The sequence below is a fragment of the Lygodium microphyllum genome, chromosome 12, assembly GCF_053477565.2.
Source record: "Lygodium microphyllum isolate KBCC chromosome 12, Lygodium_microphyllum_v1.1.10, whole genome shotgun sequence".
Lineage (NCBI taxonomy): Eukaryota > Viridiplantae > Streptophyta > Polypodiopsida > Schizaeales > Lygodiaceae > Lygodium > Lygodium microphyllum.
The window spans coordinates 56946062-56967175 of record NC_141146.1 but is presented as its reverse complement, the minus strand read 5'-3'; positions in this window follow the sequence as shown (position 1 = coordinate 56967175).

Sequence of the window (21114 nt, the reverse complement as noted above, 5' to 3'; positions counted from 1 at the left end):
AAAGAGAAAATCACTTTTCTCCTCACTTCTAGAGGATCACGTCTCTCGTCTTTCTTAGTGAGATAATTCCCTCTCTCATCTTTCTTAATGAAAGAAAAGACCTTAAACCTTGACTTGTAGGGGAGAGGATGACTCCAAATGAATGCAATGCTTATTACACACAAGTAAACATTCCCAGGCGTCCCTGGATGCACACATAAATACATATACACAATGCTAATGCACTTCCTCTTCTTAGAACTCAATCCATCTTCATTTATGTGTAACTCCTTGATTCTTGTGTACACTTTTACACTTGGCAGACACTTATTTCTCCCTTCATAACTTGTACTACCTGTACCAGATATCCCCGTCACAGTGCTCTGATCACCCCATTAAGTGATACACTAGGAATACTGGTCTCTAAATGGTCTCATGGCCATGCTAGATCATCATCAATACTTAAAGAAAAGTGAGTCATTAATTTATTGACATGAATTTATTAAATAGAGAATGCAAAATAAATTTATTGACATCCACATTGGACTATGCCTTATTCTATCGTGCAAGTGTACCATTGGATTTGCATGGTCACATAGATGCAAATTTTGATGGTAGTATTTCAAATAAGAGATCTACCATTGGTTTTATGTTTTCCTTTGGGAGTGCTACTATCACTTGAAGCAACAAGAAACAAGCGACAATTGCCTTGTCTAGTATAGAGGTAGAGTACAAAGATGCTACAATTGCAACATGTAAAGTAGCTTGGTTATGTAAGCTACTTGGTGATTTGGGGATACTGATGGATAAGAGGGGTTATCATCTACTATAATAGCCTTAGTAGCATTTTATTGGCTAGGAACTCAATGTATCATACATGAACTAAACAAATAGAAATCCATTACCATTTCATTCGAGAGCAAGTTCTAGCAAGTGATATTGACTTAGTTTATGTCAACACAAAGGATTTAGCTAATCACATTTTCACCAAGGTCTTAGAATTTGAGAAGCTTCAACACTTCAAGACTATGCTTTGAGTTCACTAAGCTTAAGGGGGGGAGTGTCGAGATGTCAAGCACTACATGAGCTAGCATCCACTATGTGCTTTGGTGATGTGGCACGAGATATTTACTATTGTGTTAGGTGACCGATATGAGGACACGCCAGTGATTCTATAGCTAGACTACACCCATGTAGTCCATCCTTGATTATGGCACATTTATTGTGCCACCTCTTCTTTTCTAGCGAGTTCACACTTAGTGACCATGTGTACATATGTTGTGGTATTTTCATATTAATCTTTTATCATGTTGTAGACTTAGTTCTTTTAAGTTTGAAGAAGAAGAAAGAAGAAGAAGAAGATTTCAACACTATCTCTTTGAGTTCTCAAGTCTCTATTGTTTTTTTCTGTGTATGCTCATAGGTACTTCACCACTCTCCCCTCTTGTTTGTTTTGAGTTATCCTCTATCCTATGATCATTGGAGGTTACACCAATTCTATATCCTATCATGTTGTCGGAGGGGTTTTAGTTAAAAGGTTGTATCCACTGGGGATCAAAGAGAGAAGGAAGCACAAAATAGAAGATAGAAGAGAAGAGAAAGAATAAGCAGAAGGTACACAAGATAAAGACAAAACTCAATGATTCAAAGCAATCTCCAAGCATTCGATCTCGTGGAGCTGCTTCAAAGAATAAGCACAAGGTACACAAGATAAAGACAAAACTCAATGATTCAAAGCAATCTCCAAGCATTCGATCTCATGGAGCTGCTTCATAGACCAGAAACACGCACCAAATACTAGCTTCCTTTTTGTCGGAACATTAATTTTATGGTTATGGATATTGCCGCCCATGGAGACATGTGGGCCCAATCTATTCTCCTCCTAATAGACTTGTATGGTTCTCTATAAATCCAATCAAATTGGAGTTTTAGGTTATTTTTATTGAGTTGAATTTCTTCAACTAATCTAAAATGCACTACTAATAAAACAATCCCTTTCATTTCATCTTGGAACATCCAATTTCAAGCGCACAATTATTCAACATGAATCCATATTTGGGGTCCAAAATTTTCACCCCTATTCACCAATTTCAATGCCCGCTTTATTCATGACAGGTCTTTGGATGTCTTGTGGAAATTCAAGGAAGAAACCTTGTAGGAAGGCTATGTTGTAATGGCTCATTAGAGTCTCACTCATTTAACTATATAAGAATACGTACATTTTTATATTCTATTTTGCAAAGTTTTGAAGTATCTAAAGTCTTATAGCTAGGTCAGATAGGTGGAGGATTCTAACCCTATGCTTTGTAGCTTCTCCCCATCTCTTAGGGAAGACTCCTCATATGTTGCCCCTACCATACTCGTGGCATTCTATTCTTTGTTCCCTTTTAGAGGATGTTGAACTTTGTGGGAGAGATTTAGTTTGAATAATTGAAGGATCTTTTAGACCTCTCCTTTGTTTACGTTCCTTGTTAGTATGACTTCTTTTTCATTCACAATTCAATTTCTTTTAATTATGTTTAGCTTATCTAAAATAGCCTATACCACCTCCTCTTCTTCTTAGTTAACATGTTGTTTCACGAGCAATGATCAAGAATAATTCTCTCACACAACCCAAAAACGAATGACAAGGAGTAACAATTATTTAATTGACTTTGTTAAATATGGTACTAAATGAAAATTTTCGATAATTTATAACCAAAGCACCATCAAAACCGATCCAAAATATACAACAATTATGCCTCTTGTAGCCTCAATTATACCAAAAACGCACACAATGTAGAGCATGTACAATGTTCAACAAAGTTAAAATGTGAGCTCAAATAAAATAATTGCATACATTCTTCATAGCTCATTGGGGTTGTGGTTATACACCAAACCTTTAGCATCAGGTTTTTTGGAAATTCAACACCCTAAACCCCAAAATCTTATAAGTGGCCCTTCTCTCTTCTCACATAAGAGGTAAGAAAACAAAATGAGGAGAAAGGCCCCTCACTGTTTGTCCTTTCTCCTATATATAGGTTTCTCATAGATTATAAACATTGTTACACGAGAGATGATCGAGAGCAAGCCTCACTTACAACCCGATAACAAGACATTAAGGAGTGTTAGTTAGGATAATTGACTTTGTTGATGAACAACACAATAGGAAAATTTTAAAGTTTCACAAACACCACGCAAACCACACATGAAACCAAACAACACACAATGCCTGTTATAGCTCAAACATTTATCAAAAACACAATTCAAGTAGAGCACCACACACCCTGTGCAATGTTCAAAAATACAAACTTCGAAAACAAAACCAATTGTACTAAGCTCTCGTACCTTGAAAAAAACATCAATACTACACAAGTTGGCACTTCGGCATCCGAGTTCTTGATCACTTGGGACAGCACATCAAGACTGCACACTCACACGTGTGATGACCCTCCACTCTGCTTACAAAAGTTACAAACTTGAATTCTCAAGAGAAGGGCCCCTAGCACTCACTCTTTCCTTCCTTATATAGTTTTTTGTTGACACACACATTGAGTTTTTTTTTTTTAATTAAGGCATTTGCTTTCTTTAAGGCTCAAAACTTTAACATAGAATATGCTTTTTGAAAATCATCCTAAGCCTTTAAGTTGTATAGGCTTTTACAGTTCCAACTCAAAGGTTTGAAAGCTTTTAGCTTTGTTTATCATTCTGTCGTCACCTCACCATGCCCGTCATCAACGGCGTTTGCCATGACCGCGCGCTAGAAAAATGCTCCTGCTTCTCTCAAAAATCCATGCACTCAGTTGCTTGCTTGCTTGCGGATGAAATCTGCTCAATGCGCTGTAATTTTGTCCATCTTATTGCTGCAGACAATCAGCACATGCATGTATTACCTTCTTCACTACCGCCCATGCTTTTGACAATACATCAAACAAGTATTCAGCTGTTGCTCTGACACTTGGCACGAAATCTGAGGCATCCACAAGAAACACAATCCCTCCCTTCACCTTGCAGCTGCCTGGCCACTGCAGTGCAATTCCAGATCCTCATCCTTGCAAAAGCTGATCACCATAGCAACAGGCGATACCTTTCCTTGGACCAATACCAAAACAATTGCAGCCATGGTCATCTCCACTCTTCTAAACTCGACTGCATCATTCTTTCTCGAGTCTTGATATTAACGACTTGCTTCTTATTTCAGCGCCATCTCCAATTATATTGATTCCGCCCACTCCTCCTTCTCCACCTGTCAATGATAAAGCTGAAGATGGGAAATGCCATTGTGTTCCAAAAGTTGATGTCGTTCATGGTGGCCCTGACTGAGATGAACCATCGCTACATCCATGGCAGATTCTACTCAATGTACTGTTTTCAAAAAATAGCTATCTTCTCTTATCTCAATCTTCCCTCCATCGATGTCATCTTCTCCTCTCTCTCTCTCTCTCTCTTCCTCGTCCCATGCAGAACACATCCACCCTTTCTTTTTCCATGATATCCTCCTCATTTATTTCCTTTGATTTAAGCACATAGGCTCCATTGCACCATCTCCTCCATTTTAAGCCCATAATCCCCGTGATGTGCAAGAGTCTGGGCAAGAAATTATACATGTTCCACGATGTTCAACATTTACTAACAAACTCTAGCTCCAACATGTCCAAAAAATTTAGCAAACTCAACTGAGGCCATCAAGTTTCTATACTCAAAAATCCAATAAAAATGACAAAAACAAATCCTAAACTAGACAAACACAAAAAATCCAACTATGAAACGACAAAACAAGCAACCATGTAAATAACTATACTAACAAAAATTAAACCTTTAAACTATAATTTCTCTAACGGGTTTCAATTTTCACAAAAATGCTTGACAACATATTTGAAAAGATTTAGGATTTTCATACATTTTTCTTTCCAAAAAGTCATGAGGCTTTTCTTTTTGTGATTTTATCAAAAGCATTATCATTTTTTGTAATGAGGCTTTTTGAGAAAAATAACATGCTGCCACCTATGGCATCAAGTTCTTGATATATCTCTTGATATAAGAGACAAAAGTTTTATTATCGAAGGAGGGTTGCTTCTGCAACGTGAAAGTATCAACAATATCCACAACCTTTACAACCTCATCATTAATTCCCTCATCACATTTTCCTCCTTTGACAAACAAATTAGCTCCAATGTCAACATCGAGAGCACCTTTAACAACCCATTTGCCTTCAACTTCCCAAATAACCCCATTTAGGATCTCCTTGTATGGAAAGGAGTCTAACAAAATCTCATCTCTTGAGAGAAGATCTTGGTAGACCAACATGGCGGTAAGCTACAGTAGCTATTATCTAAATTAGAACCTCCTCTTCGGTGCTTCATGTGCAATCTCCAACTTTCAACCAAATAATGTCACCTTCTCCACCACAAACAAAGCTGGACCACTCATCAACTATCAAAATAGCAAGAGTATCATGGGAATAGCAATCGTGAAGCTCTTGACTCTCTAAAATCAGTGCTAGCCTATCCTTCTACTCATCATCTCTTTCACTTCATGATCATTTACGTATCTCCTCCTAAAGATGATCTCCTGACTCGCAAGAAATGGTGCCATTAATATTTAGCAAGCCAAGATTTCCTTCACAACAAGCCGTATGTATTGCAAGTTTTAGACCAACCAACTAATGCAATACTCAAGTTTCGCCTGACATTATCAACTTCTTGCAGCAAGTAGCTTGTTGTCCTCAAATCTTACTCTCCAAGTATCCCCCAGAACAAAAATATGTTGTCTTGTGCATGCTTTCATTGTGGAAATAAGTCTAATAGTATTGGGCTTTTACCCCACCTTTTGACAAAACACTCTTTGGTAACCTCCACCAACATCAATATAGTTGTATTCTTGCCTCCAAATAGCTCATCAATTGTAACATCTTATGGAAACTAAAATTGTCACAAACATCTCCACAACTAGCATAACATTACTTGTCTTTGGCACCTTCTGACTTCCATAGTACGTTATTCATTTAGCATCCCATGAGCATAAACAAAGCAAACAAGATCAATAACCTCCACACCTCCTTTTCTTGACAACAATCTTTTTGTTTAGATAAACCTTATTGCAATGTGTCCTAGCAATAATATGCTTTCAAATATAAACTATGTGCTCAATCACTCATGTTTTGAGAAGGTGTAAAGCCAAAACCAATGTTGTGTAATTACACAATCCATGCAATACATGAAAAAATGGATGCATTGAAAATATAATGCCTAGCCTAGTCTACAAGTGCCTGCGTGTTATGCAAGATATAAACACAATTCTTTGGTTCAATTATGATCCTTCACGTCACCTCTCATCACTCAACACAAGGAAGAAATGTTATACTTTGCTCCACCCTCCCATAATCTCACAATCACTCAGCAAAAAATATGGTCCTCACGATGTTGACTAGGTAAAAGAACCCATCTCACAATTGAAGTCATCCTTCACAACCCTCAAAACTCACCCCACCACCTTTCCACTCAACTAATGGTTCCTATTTTGGTGATGAATATCCCAAATCTCATGCATGCACAATGAAAGTACTCTCTCAAGTACGCGTGCATCTAAGATTTACTACATATAGCTACAGCGGGCATCATGCCGTGCTAGTGCTCAATGATGGTGCAAAACATGCATCAACCCAATCCATGGCATGGAAGTTATTGATAAAATTAGGAGATGACCCCCAAGTGTAGTGTATCTGATAAGTGAAACATGAAGTACTCGTAAATCCATAATCCCTGTGATGTGTAAGAATATCGGCAAGAAAATATACCTATTTCACAATGTCCAACCATCAAAGTCTTGCTCCAATCTATCCACGGGTTAACACCAATCTCGACCAAAGCTATCAAGCTTTCATGCTCAAAAATCCAAATAAAATGACAAAAAACAACCTGATCTAGACAAACCTTTAAAAATCCACCTATACAGAACAACAAAACAAAAAGTCACACAAACAACTAAGCTAACAAAAATCCTACCTATCAAATGTTTTTCTAAGGGTTTTTAGCTTACAAAAAAGCACTTGACAATTTTTTCCTCTTCTAGTAAACAAACCAAAACTAAGGACCCCCCAAGGCCTCCCAAATACATGGGCAAAATGACGATATTTAAAGCCATTGCACTAACTAAGGACCAGAGGTGAACTAGTAGAGTCTTATGAATCCTAAATTAATCATGTAAATGATACCCTTACTTAGCATATGTAGTTCAACTACTTCAGGATAGCTCAACATTTTCACTTATATCACTTAAAACCCTTTAGATTTCACTAACTCCCCAATTTTGAGCTAAAGCTACCAATATTCTAAATCTAATTCTCCCATCATTTAAACCAAAGAGATTATCTAACATGAAACCCTTAACTCATCTCTAATTTTCCTTAATATTTTGATATATCTCTTAATAAGAATCAATCGTTGCAATTTCAATGTAGACCTCATTTTACAAACAAGATACTTCCAAATAAACTCCAATTTATATGAACTTTCATCATTATAACAAATAAAATATAGCCTCTTTTTACATTTTTTGACATTCTTCTCTAGTTTTAGTTATTAAGTTTCTTTAGTTTCATCTAGAAAAATAAAAAGATCCCTAATAAATGCTCTAAAGCATATAAATCAAGATTCTATTAAAGAAAGTATCTTGGTGATTAATGCAAGTGGTATACAAAGTTTTATTCTTAAAATCGTTAACTCTTAATATCACTAATTATACTCTAAAAATATCCTAAACTATTATTTTCACCCTTAGAAATTATGTATCTTTATATGTATCTAAAAATTCATTATGGCTCAAAAGTTATCAATAGATCTCTCTAAACATACTCTAACTCTAGCTCTACTCTTAATCCCTCACTTTAATATTCTTAATTATCTTTAATTACCATCAAAAACTACCTTTTTGACACTAAATATGGTATATCTCTTAGTATACATATAATTCATGCATGAAACTTTGTTTATAGGTTCATCTTAAGGTGATTCGACTTGCTTTGATACTTTGCCCCCAATAGCAATTCCTTGATTCCTTCATTTTCATAGTTAGGGTCTAAAAATGTAGTTTTTGAACCATTTATTTATATTTAAACAATTAAAATGCAATAAATCAATTCCATTTCATTCCTTTCATTCTCAAAAATCAAGAGAATACTATTCCACTAACACTTCTCATTCAAACATATACTTTTTCTTCAAACTCAACTATGAAGAAGACACATGGTTAATTAAGAGTAGACAAATCAAATGCCGTATTTAACAGTACAAATATATTCTTCTCCTTCTCCTTTGTGCCCAGATCACTTCACTTCTCCCAATATCCCTCGATCAAAAGTTAATATCTTCTAATCTTTCACTAATCTTACCGAAATTTTCTCCTTCTATACTTCGTGAAAGGCTTCAAGAATGGATTGAAGAGCAAGAGAAGGAAGAAAGAAGTAGATGACTAATGGAAATCTCTAAAAAAAATTGTGTTTCTACTCCACATGCTCTCCAAGCCCCATGAATGTTGGTGCCCTATTTTTGCCTGCTTTCTTGCTTTTTGCTCAATTTCTCTCTTCCCATGACACCCTTCCTTCAACTTCTTAATTATCCATTTATTCAAACTTACTATTTTCACACTCAAACCAATTCTTTTTTGGACTTTTCCACATCTCCAACCTACTTTTAACCTTGCCTAATGTATTTTGGCTCAAATTCTGTGTATGCATGCTAAATTCTACCTACATCTTCCTCTATCTTAAAATGTCCACTACTTCCTCTAAAAATTCTCATACCATACTCACATTTTATTACTTACTAATTCTCAAACTCTAATAATTCTCATCTTAAATATCTCAAGTTCTTCTAGTCCTAACTTCATCCTTACATCATCAAATATGCAACTAGCTCAACACACATCCTTTAGGACACATCACGATCCCTAATATAAACCTTATTGACTATTCCACACATCCTTTAGGACACATTATGACATTTCACATACTTGAACTCGCTCTTAGTACACCACCATAGCCCCCTAGTGCACTATCACCTTGCACATATGTGCTAGTATATTATGCTAGTGCACTAAACTAGCATACTACTCTAGTGCACTTCACCCTAGTGCATTGTGCACTAGTATACCCATATCTAACCATCTTATTGCACTCACCCTTGCACACCCCACATACAAATCACTACACATAGGGCACACCACTTCACCCTAGTGCACACAAACCCCAACCCTAGTGCACACAACTGCATTGATATGACCACTAGCATACACATATGTCCACTAGTGCACTTGCCTTGCACTATCATAGCACACACATCATAGTGCACATCCCTTTGCACAATCCACCTATCATCCTAGTGCATTTTTAGTACACACATCTCTGCACCATAGTGCCCTGTGCTACACATGTGCACCAATGTACCTTGCATATCCCCTACACATTGTTGTGCACATGTGCACTAGTACACTACCTTGCACTTAGCCTAGTGCACACACCCTTGGATGCACACCATTGCACTTCAATCCATACCTTTGCACTCCATAATCCTATGCACCAGACCACATCACATTACTCATTCCATTTCACATTAATGCACTATGCTATCACACTAGTGCACTAGCACCCCACACATATTCACACACTATATGCACATATTAGTAGTCCTCTTACATGTAATATTAGTAGTCCTCTTACATACATAACCTAGTACATAGTTAGTGTGCACTCAACCATCACCGCTCACCCACATCAACATATGCTATTTCATGTGCACTACACTAGTGCACTAGTACCGAACCCTTAGTGCACTATCCTCGCACTTGTGCACTGCAACCCCATGCATCTACTCCAGCACACCCCTCTATGCACATATTCCTTGCACACCGACCCCTGCATGGCACTCCATCGCATGCATATAGATGCATTTGACTCACACATCCACCACCATCCAATCCAACACACATAGACTCGTGCATATGTGCACATGCACATGCACTAGTACATCCTTGTGCACTAAAGAAACCCTCATGCAAAAAACACTTAGCACAATTTAAGACACACACAAGCACATGGCATCTTTATCTAGACTCCTAGTATACTATAGTTTCAATTCTCATACTCACCCACATGTGCACACATACATGTACACTAGTGCCTCTTCCTAATTCACCTACTGAGCATACACAACCCCACACACATAGGCATCCACACATGCACTATTATACTTCCACGGATCCTTGATTATCTATAATCCTAGTGTATATAAACATGTGCACACTAATGTGCATACACGTACCTGATGCACACAACTAGTACTTATGAACCCCTAAGCATAAACTAGTACATGTGAACCCCATAAACTAGACAAGGAAGGATACACTTAAATAAAGAGGGTGAAGCTTGAGGATTGAACATAAATCAAAATGATAATCACAATGACCGAGAGTTCCAAAAGAGAGTTCATTATCAAAATTGACCAACCCCATTGAAACAAAAAAAAGTAAATGCCATTGACTTGTGAATTGATTGTCCAACAAGTGTTGTAATGTTGTTGTGCTATCAAATCACAAAAATTTTGAAAAGAAAGAAAGCTTGCATGTGCATTGTGCATTAAAAATGTACTTAAACATAATTCAAAACTCAAATCATGTGCCCTTTGATTAAGAAATTCACTTGAAAACCATTGGGTAAAACCATAGAAACTAAATAGGGTAAGAAAAAATCATAGAGAAACAAACAATAGGAATTAGAGAACAAAAATGACATGCCAAAAACCATGACACCTAGATCAACTAGAAAGAACCTAACACTCAAGCAATCATGCAAGTTGGAAAATGGATAACATTTGAAGGATGCTATTGAATGCTAAAGTCCTAGATTCTTTGCAATTATCAAATATTGTGCGAATATTGTGCAACAGCCCTTGGTTGATTGCACTAATATGCTCCCAATACAAACTCTTAACCCTTATAGAGTTATTGAATAGTTCAATTATGCAAAGCAAAAAACCTTATGGGCAATGCTAAGTAGCTATGAGCATTTGAATCTATGCTTAAGAGAAAAGGGGTGAATCTAATTCACTTGGCTTGATGCTACCAAAATCTTCATTCATGCTGCTCAAGTATCTCTGCTTTACAAAAGATAGTTACAATGATAATCTAAAATCTAGTTACTTTAATAATCTATGTCTCAAAAGTGAGGAGGCTTTTTGAGCAGATTCCAATCATGAAAGAATGCTAAGACCATGACTAAATCATTCATCAAGGACATCTATGATGAAAAGATTTATGAGACCATGGCAGGAAACTTGGGTCTTAATCACTCCAACATCAATGATGTACTAGATGAGACTATTTTGCATTGATGAATCTACATAGAGAAATAAGCAGCAACGATAAGAAAGCTACATGTAACCGATTAGATTCTTAATGAGCCAAGGTAAGGCTAAGGTGAATAACATGCAAGATTTTATGGTTGATGTAAAGAAGCAACATCAAGATCTCTTGAAGATGATTGAAACCTTGAACTTGAAATTTAACCACCTAGTGACTCTCCTACACATTTGATAGAAGAATGATATGATAAGGAGAAATACATGAATCCTTACATAGCACATGATAAAGAGGGTAATGCAATCTAGGGAGATGAAGGGGAATGAACTACTCAAGATAAAAAGCTATGTTAGAGTTGTCATCAATCATGGCACATGGCAAAAAATTGCCCCGAAAAGTAAAAGCCTTCATCAAAAAACCAAGTATATACAAGATGCAAAGGCTCTCATTGATGAAGGAGTGGATTATAATATCCTTTTCCATGACATGTGAACCACGATCTATCAACTCAAAATTTTCCTATCGATGTAGTAATTAACCCATATGGAGCTTCCCCATATTTGACCCTAGAAAAATGAAAATTTTGATGACCTTAGAAATTTAAAGCTTTCCCATCATGTTTTATGTGATATTGAATCAATATAATGTAGAGAATGAAGTCTTACTTGGAAAGTCCCTTCAAGCATACAACCAAATGTGAAGTGGACTATAAAGCACATCAGAAACACTCGACCTTACCAAGTGTCAAGATAATCACACCATTCTTACAACAAAGGCAACCATGCCAACCCCCAAGGGAAGGGCACGAACCTATCTCTAAGTCTAAAGAAAACCTTGGTGAGGACAACAAGGAAGTTCTTAAAAATTTGGTAAAGGCACAAGAGGGAAAGTGAGTACCATTTACTAGAAATTCTTCTTGTCTAGAATCAAAACCTAAAGCTAGTAAAAGCTACAACACAACCTCAAAGGCTACAAGTAAGAGACCACCATAGAATAGGATATAAAGATCTTGAAACTACAACTACAGACATCAATGGACAGTTAGCACAATGCCATAATAGGTCTCCAAACCATTACTATGTGCCCAAGGATACTATGTGGTGAATTAATGGACTTGATTTGCCTAAATAGCCCATGCCACCACCTCCACCAACCACAAGCCAATTCTCACCCAAGGAAAAGAAATGGAAAAAATGATCTAAAAATAAATCAAAGTCTAGGACCAAAACTAAAAAGGAAACTAAGCTAGTTAGGTTAGAGACACTGAGCCAAATCTTATTAGTCCACAAAAGTCACTTGACTCTACCTTGACTTGGATGCAAAAAAATAAGGCAATCGACATCTAACAAGAGAATCCAATTACCTATAAAAGGCCACCAAAACGATCAGAGCTTTAGAAGCAGTCTCCTTCTAGTGATGCTACTCAAAATAAAAAGGAAAGCCCAGGAAGGAGACAACCACTCTACCTAATATTGCCACACTGCATCTCAAGGAAGCTATCAATACTTATGAGTGTTTCAAGTCTCCCAAAGTGAAAGGTGCATCTTTGCTTAGGAAGAAGTGAAAAAATCAATAATGACAACCTAGTATAGATAATCAACTTCACAAGAAGGTTGTGCAAAAGACAGTAAAGGATGCTCCTAGGAACCAACAAACTCTCTTTGAGAGCAATGACAAGGTGGTATCAAAAACCTCCAAGAGTTCATCTCCTCAAGGTGAAGAGACAAAACTTCTACATCCTGGCAAGACCATTGACTCTAATCAAGTAAACAAGGAGATGGTAGAAACATCAAAGATAGATAAGCAACAACCAACCATAGCCACTAGTTCAATTCAAATCATCAAAGCCTCTTGAGTCAAATCCATTATAATCAAAGAAAAAATGAAACACAAAAAAACAACCCATTGTTGCTACCTAAACCACAAAAGCATATCTTAAAGTGAGATAATCGTAGGATCTACAACAAAAAGGTACCAAAATACCAACAAGTGTACATCCAAATCTAGTACGCCCAAGAGTACTTCCAATGAATCTAAGGATCCAATTGCCTAGTTGTTCTCAACTATTGGCACAACAAAATCCACCAATCTGGTAGCTACTAAATCCAAAGTCAAAGTGGAAACCAAAATTTGCATCCCCCCGATTGTGACTAGAACAGTGAACTCTATTCTAGAACAAGTGAAATAAGATACAAATGCTAGAATCAAATGTGCCATCATTCAATCTTTGGGTAAGATGTGTTCCACTCGATTGGCACCCCCAACAAACATGAATCCTAAATGTATGGAAATATTTCTAATGGGCATAGCAAAAGAAAAAGCACAAGATGAGGATTGACCAATAATGGAGTACTACAAGGAGATCAATAACAAGGTAAAGCTATGGATGTATGTAGTTTTGCATGCCAATCTTGGTTGTTCTCCTAAGGAAAACATGGAATTCCTATGATGGAAATTTAACATGGATGAGCAATAATACATTTGTAACCACTACCTAGGAACAACGCATGTACTCGTATGGCATCTGCCAAAAGTTGAAGCCAAGGTGCTTCACTTGATTTCCTCTTTTCACACTAAGAATTGTATGAACAACATGGATATCATATAGGCATTGGAATTCAGATATTCATTAAGGAAAGACGAGCTATGTGGAATTCCACAAATGACCCAATGCATATAGGTCCAACTTCCTTATAAGTACTTATGAATGTATGGGATACCATATTATCAAAATTGATCCTAGATCACCCTCTATGCTGAATAACTCTTATATAGAAATAATTTAATATTAATAGATAATTGGATCAAGGAAATATGGTAGCTAGCATCATTGCATATATATTTCTCTTTGAAAAAGCTCCATAAGTGTTCGAAGCTTATGCTATGACCTCGATAAGTGGCTTATTCCTAGGTGAATTAACATTGTAGCTAGCTTAGTAACTTGTATACTACTCAATTCATATCAATGTATGTACCCAATAGACTACATCGTATTAATTTAAAACCAAAAAAAAAAACAAAAAACAAAAAACCATGCACACCATAAAGATGATACTCCTAGAATGCTTGGAAGCATTGAAATAATTTTTGTGCAAGGAGGGAGCAACTGATACGTGGGCTGCTAGAGTAGAACTGGTAAAAGAGTTGAAAATGGTTAAGTCAAAATTTTCCAATTTTCAAGCATTTAATACTATTGAACTAGACCTCATGTGCTCTCAATTTTATCAATTCAATGTAGACAAAATAGGTGACAAGAGGTATGCTTGAGTCTAAAGACAACACCAATGATGCAACATGTCAAAAAAATTTGGAGAGCACAAGAAAGTTGAATTATCAAGGAGGAAGAATGCACATGATCCTCAACTAACCTTAACGAAATTAAGAGAGAGAATCACCATCAAATACCTCGCCTTTTCAAGCAAATATCCAATTTCACTACTACCTCAAATCATCTATTACCTTGGCAAAAAGTGGAATGGCTTTTTAGAAATCTCAATCTTTGGTTCTTCATCGGCAACAAAACTTCCCATTTAGAGGATTATGCATCAAATCATTTTTGCAAGAATGTTTCGAAAAATGCATACAAAATCCAACTCTTTACCATGATTAACCTTCCAAACCCTAAAACTTTCTAGTCTCTTTTTTTAAGGTTAAAAGTCTCATTATATGGCACTTCCATATTTATTTATTTTTAAATAAAAAAGAGCGAGAGAGATGGAGAGAGAAATAAATTTAAAGAAATAAATAAATAAATAGATATGCACTCGCACTCATGCTTATACGCATTGGAATCCTCAAGTTAGGTACGTCTAGTGGCCTTGGTTGGTGGCCAACATTGTCCCTAACCACCTAGGTTTCCTTCCAATTCCCCCTACATTTTCTCACGGCATATCAAGGGAAAGACACACTTGGGGATCATATCTCAACTATGCATAGACCTAACACCCTGAGTCACTATTTCTCATTCACTTCACTACCATCACAATCAACAATGAAATCAAGATGGAAAGGCACTTGAAAAGGAAACCATTCTCTCTTACTACCACCACATATAGGTATAACTATTGGAGATCTTGATCCTTAAATCATTTTTCTATAACATAATGCTTTTTTAGCATAGTAATGGCATCTTCCATGATTTTCTTTAGGTACCTTTTCATCACCAACATTTTTGCCCACCTATTGAGATTTTTTACGTCATCAACTACACGATTATGAAGAACCAATTGAGCAAACTTTTAACTAAGTAGGACCTAAGTATGCACACATACTCACGTAATATTTTCACAACAAACCATGTATAGTTTGGGTCATCAATTGTGCAACAATACCCCAAGCTTACTTGGAGTTTGACCCATCTCCCAAACCAATAATATGAGTCATGTGCACAAAAAACAGCTAACACTGTTACCTAGGGAGAGTATGCATAAGAGTATGCACAAAAAAGGGCTAACACTTTTACTAAGAAAGAGTATGCATAAGAGGTTTCCCATACAAGTACAATAGATTCCAAAAATGTTCACATCATTGCATTATTTTTTTACTAACTTTGACTTCTTCCATAACTTTTAAGCCAATCTTCACCTACCATTGGAAGTCTCCCAATATTATAATATTTAGAAGCCTTGTCACTGCCACTAATCCAACCACAACTTACTAACTACTAAGCAACATCTATCATCAACAACCAAAAGCCTCCTCCAAGGACACAACACATACATTGCTAACCTTTGTGTCTTTGATATAAGCTAGAGCATGCCATGCATGATGATGAGTGCCATGGGACTGGCATTCATCTCTCATGTATAAAAAGGATGAAAAGGAATAGAGCAAGCTATTTGTGTGTGTGCAAAATTTTGCTCCTTATCTTCATGTTACTCTATTATCGATGTGCAAGAGTGAAGAAAAGAGAGTGTGGGATTGTATAGAGTGAGGGACATGGTCTTGTGAATCTCTTTGCATTCTCCACTCTTCTTCTACATCTCATATTTGTGGTGAGTTGAGTGTGTGAGTGCTCATCTGAGTGAGCATGTGTGAGGTTGAGAGTGTGGAGGAGTGAGAGACATAGCTACATGAAGTTCTCTCCTTCTCTTCACCTCCTCAATCTAATCAACAACTCCTCTTTTACAACATGAGCAACAATAATGGAAGTAAAATTGTGAGCAAAGGGCCATCAATGTGGATCATGGAGTGACACTTGCCAAAGCCTTATGACTACAATGTGGTAAGTGCTAGTAAGTGCACTCGATACATTTTCTACAGATCAATCTATTCTTTGATAGGCTGGTTCATTGTGCTTGTGTGTGTGAGCAAAGTAGGTGAGAGATATGCATTGAGCCCTTGAAACAAGAAGGGTGTCTCCAAGGGTCCCATGTTGAGCTTGTAGAGCAAAACAATTAAAAAGGACTATCTTAGGGAACGATCACTAGAATTGATATGGAGACTCAAATCAAGTGATGTCTACTCTAGAATATATTAATACTACCTCAAGGTAACCAAAACCACAAGCAAACCCTACCAAGAGATTGGGACATAATCCTCCTATCATGTTAAGTGGATTCAAAGACCACCTTGACTACTTGGGATTGTGCTTGACCTATGTCATGGGAATAGCCATAATTTCCAAATTCAAGAGCCTAATTGAATTGAGGAGCTGCTAAACCTAAATCTAGCCAACTACATTAACCAATGCCTCAAGTAATAGTATATTATGCTAGTGGAACTTATATCTAGTGCAAGGAGTCCTCAATCAATCACCTCAACTAGAAGTATCCCTACTCATGAAAACAAATATAACTTTTAATCCAAGAGTTTGATTAAAGAGTTATCTAATGTAAAATGGATCCAATTCTCTTATTTCTACATGAAGCTATAAAACCATAAAGGGGAGGCCTACATCTAGTGCTAGAGATCTTAATTGTTCACCTCAACTATAGTTGAAACCACCTTAACTACAATTATCCCTACTCACAAAAATAATCATAACTTTCAATGCATGTGTCCAATTTACAAGTTGTCTAGTCCAAAACAAAGCCAACTATGTATAGCACAACTTAGTATATATGGCATAGAAACAAGATCCATAGCTAATACCAAAATCCAATTTTTATCTCCTTGATTGCAATCAATTCGAATAGCCATCACTTTGACTACACAATTTTAATTGTTTTTTCAATCTTGGTTAACCACAGAAAACTGGGAGCAAACTCTTATCACTAGTTTTGGACTTAAGATATCATTGTTGTTTGCAAGCTACCTAATTTGGATGGATTAGTATCCTAAACATAGCAAAAAAAACAACCTCTAGTGAGTGAACTAATAGAGCTAGAGCTAATCCCTAGGTGATCTTAGAGATTGAAAGTGTAAATTGTGCCTATAGTAGCAACTCGTTCCCTTTGATCTAGAATTTACATGACAAACTCAAAAAAAGAAAAAAGCCAAGATGGAGCACCAAAACATCAGTTCCATCCCTAAGCACTTGTAAGATCAATATAATGAGTAGCAAAGGTGTTTAATGCAAACATGGAAGGTTGACCACCAAAAAAAAAAGTTTAACAAATTTCCAAGATGCTACTAAGACTACCCATGAATTGGTAGATGGGATATTAGAATACACAAGATAGTATCATGCATTAAAGCTGCAACAAGATATTGAGGTAGATGGAGTAAGAAAAACGATAGAACTCTCAAGAGTTTCTAAGCTTCCAAAAGAAATCGTGCCCAATCTTTGTTTGAAGGCTTTTAGATGACTCCTTGGCTACCCAAAAGCTTCCAAAAGAACTTTCAAGAGTTGTTAAGCTTCAAGAAGAAAGCCTCCGCAAAAATGAAAAAACTCTCAAGAGTCTTTAAGCTTCTCTAAGCTTATAATAGAAAGTACGTCCAATATTTTCTTGCAATCTTTTAGATAACTCCTTAGCTATCCAAATGGGAATAACCATAGGGCATACTAGTAGGAGTAGCAATAGGCATCGAAGAGTAATCAGATCCCATTGATTGATAAGCAATTAGAAATGTATAAGGCTAGGGATGTGTTAGATATGCTCAGTGCCCGATTCTTATAAGTTGCCACCAATGATCCATGGTGCTCAAATTTGTATGGTCCCCATTATGGGAAGGAGCCATGTGTGAACCAAGACATTAGTTGGCTCTTTACTTGTGCATCAGATGAGGTCTATGTGCCCAAATGACAAAAAGGTGACCTTTGTGGGTCTAGCCTTTGGGTTCGATGGAGTAGTTAAGTCTATAGCAACTTGAGGTACAATTCATCGAGTTGTAGGGTGTGGGATCATTAGGGGCCTCATTTTGGGGTATAATGGCCATAAAAGTTGACCCTAACTAGGGGATATTAGAGGGGGCAGTGACCCTCCTAATGAGGATCTAAGGTTTAAGCTTAAAAATAATTTATCTATCCACTAGTATCATGCTCTAGGGGATTGTCCCTACACAACAAAGACAAAATGCCACTCAATTAAAAGAAAGAGAGGGCTTTTTTTAGCCCACACAATGTCTTTTTTGGCTTTTAGACTTTATTCTTAGAATAGGGGGGCTCAAACCCTATCGGTTGAGCCACATACAAGATGAACCTTACATCTTTGTTAAAACTTGAGCAATTCTTGCGGCTAACAACCTCAAGGTTGTGGATAAGAAGAATTAATCATTTGAGTTGGAGAAAAAGAGAGAACATGGTTCGATATCTTAGATGTTGTCGAGAAAGCAAACTTTGATCTACTAAAGAAGTTATTCATAAAACAATTCTCAAAAGTTGGCTACACTGACATACTAATTGTTAAGCTTATGAATATTAACTAAAGGGAAAAAGAGGCTATAAGAGACTACATGAGTAGCATACAAAGTCTCATAACAAGAATCCCCTTTACTGAAAGACCAAGCCCTAACACTATACAAATAGTCTTCATCAATGGGATCAAGGATGAAGAGCTCTACAAGGATCTAGTTGGAAACTCTAGTGTAGACTTAAATGATCTACATGAGTATTTGAAGAAGTAATCATACTAGACATGCTGATTCGGGTTTTTTACAACCCGGATTATTACCACAAAATTTTGGCCAAAGCCCCTATCAAGAGCCTACCATATCACTCTGGGTTTACTCTTCAAGCACTAGGTATGCTACATTGCTTCTCGATTACGATAACTCTAGCAAATGGGGGGAACAAGTTCTTAGAAGGCATGTCAATGTAAAGGGTAAAAGGGATGCTTATCTTAGTGAATATGAAAATGGATTACACCTAGGAGTTGAGTGAATGCATAGATTTTTCAAAGGACTAGCCTCCAACTACACATGGGCCCCGTCTGCATCACTAAGATTTGGAATCTATCACCATCATTAGAGGACACCTCACCCTTGCACACAAGTCAATATCCACATCATGGTGTCATTTGGATCTTGCACAAAAGCTTACAAGCATGGACCCCTTTTGTCACATGCTTATATGTATTTATATACATATGGGATACTAAAGTCAAAGCAGCTTTTGGAAGCCCTTTTTTATAATCTCAATAACTCCCAAGAAAAAGCGAATTTCAAGAAAATTCCCACGGGCCCGATCGGTTTCGACGTGGTCTACAAAGTTGCAGAAGAAACTTTTTTCAAATTCCTCACGGATTTGAAGTTACAAGGCGCAGACTGCTGGCTACATGCAATTTTCTTCTCTCTTTCACCACACCAACTTTCCACTCTATCCTTCTTGTAAATATATTATAATAATGTGCTTTGGGCACCCACCTCTTGTAATCTAGCTCCATTTCTCTATTTTATCTACCACCACCCTTGGCTTCTTGCATGATGACCAAGGTGGGGACTTGTCCCATCCACTACTCTCCATATTTTCAAAGATGCCATACATCATCTAGGATTATGTTAATCAAGAAGATTAGATTAATCTAATCCCTCATGGAGGCTATATAAAGAGCCCATGGAGAATGGAGGGGAGAAAGAACGACAAGTCCATGAGAGCATTCTAGAATACCCTCATCTCTTTGAGGGAAGCTATGAGTGAGTTCTTTTATTATGTAGCATAAGGCAAGCTTCTTCTACCTCTTCTCCTATTATCTCCCTCTCTTCTCATCTTCTCATTCCATGTAGCATAATGGCAAGCTTCCTCTACCTCTTCTTCTATTATCTCCCTCTCTTCTCATCTTCTCATTCCATGTAGCATAATGGCAAGCTTCTTCTACCTCTTCTCCTCTTCTCTCCCTCTCCTCTCATCTCTCTCTCTTATATTCCAATATGGTGTCTAGTACATATGTTCTCTCTTGTAAATTTGTGTCTTGGTTTTCTTGATTCTCTTTGAGAAAATGGATGTCCTAGTCCATCCTCCCTTTGACTAGGTGGTGCCCCTCTTTAGTTCTCTTAGTGAGGATTGGAGGTTGGATGGGTAAGAGGCAACCCGTTCATCATTTCAGCCCTCATTTTCGGTGCCCCCACTGAGGACATTCTCAACCACAATTCTCTACCTCCTTATGTGGAATGATACAACACATGGTGGTGCATCCTCTACAACAAGTTCCCCAAGTGGCTCTTCCTCAACGCCTTCACCAACTATTTTTGAAGCTGGTCCAAGTCCACAACTCCCAAAATTGTCTCCTAAAGAAGCTCAAGAAAGAAAGTATGCCTATCGGATGACAGCACGCATGCGGGTAAAAGGTGTTCACTTTAGAAATTCCATTATCTCACAAGGGAAAAAAATATGTTGCCATCAATTGCTAGGTTCTCATAATTGTGGTAAGTGTTTTGCAAACAAAGTGAAAGCCCTTCCGAGAGGTCCTCGTCTCCAAATCATCA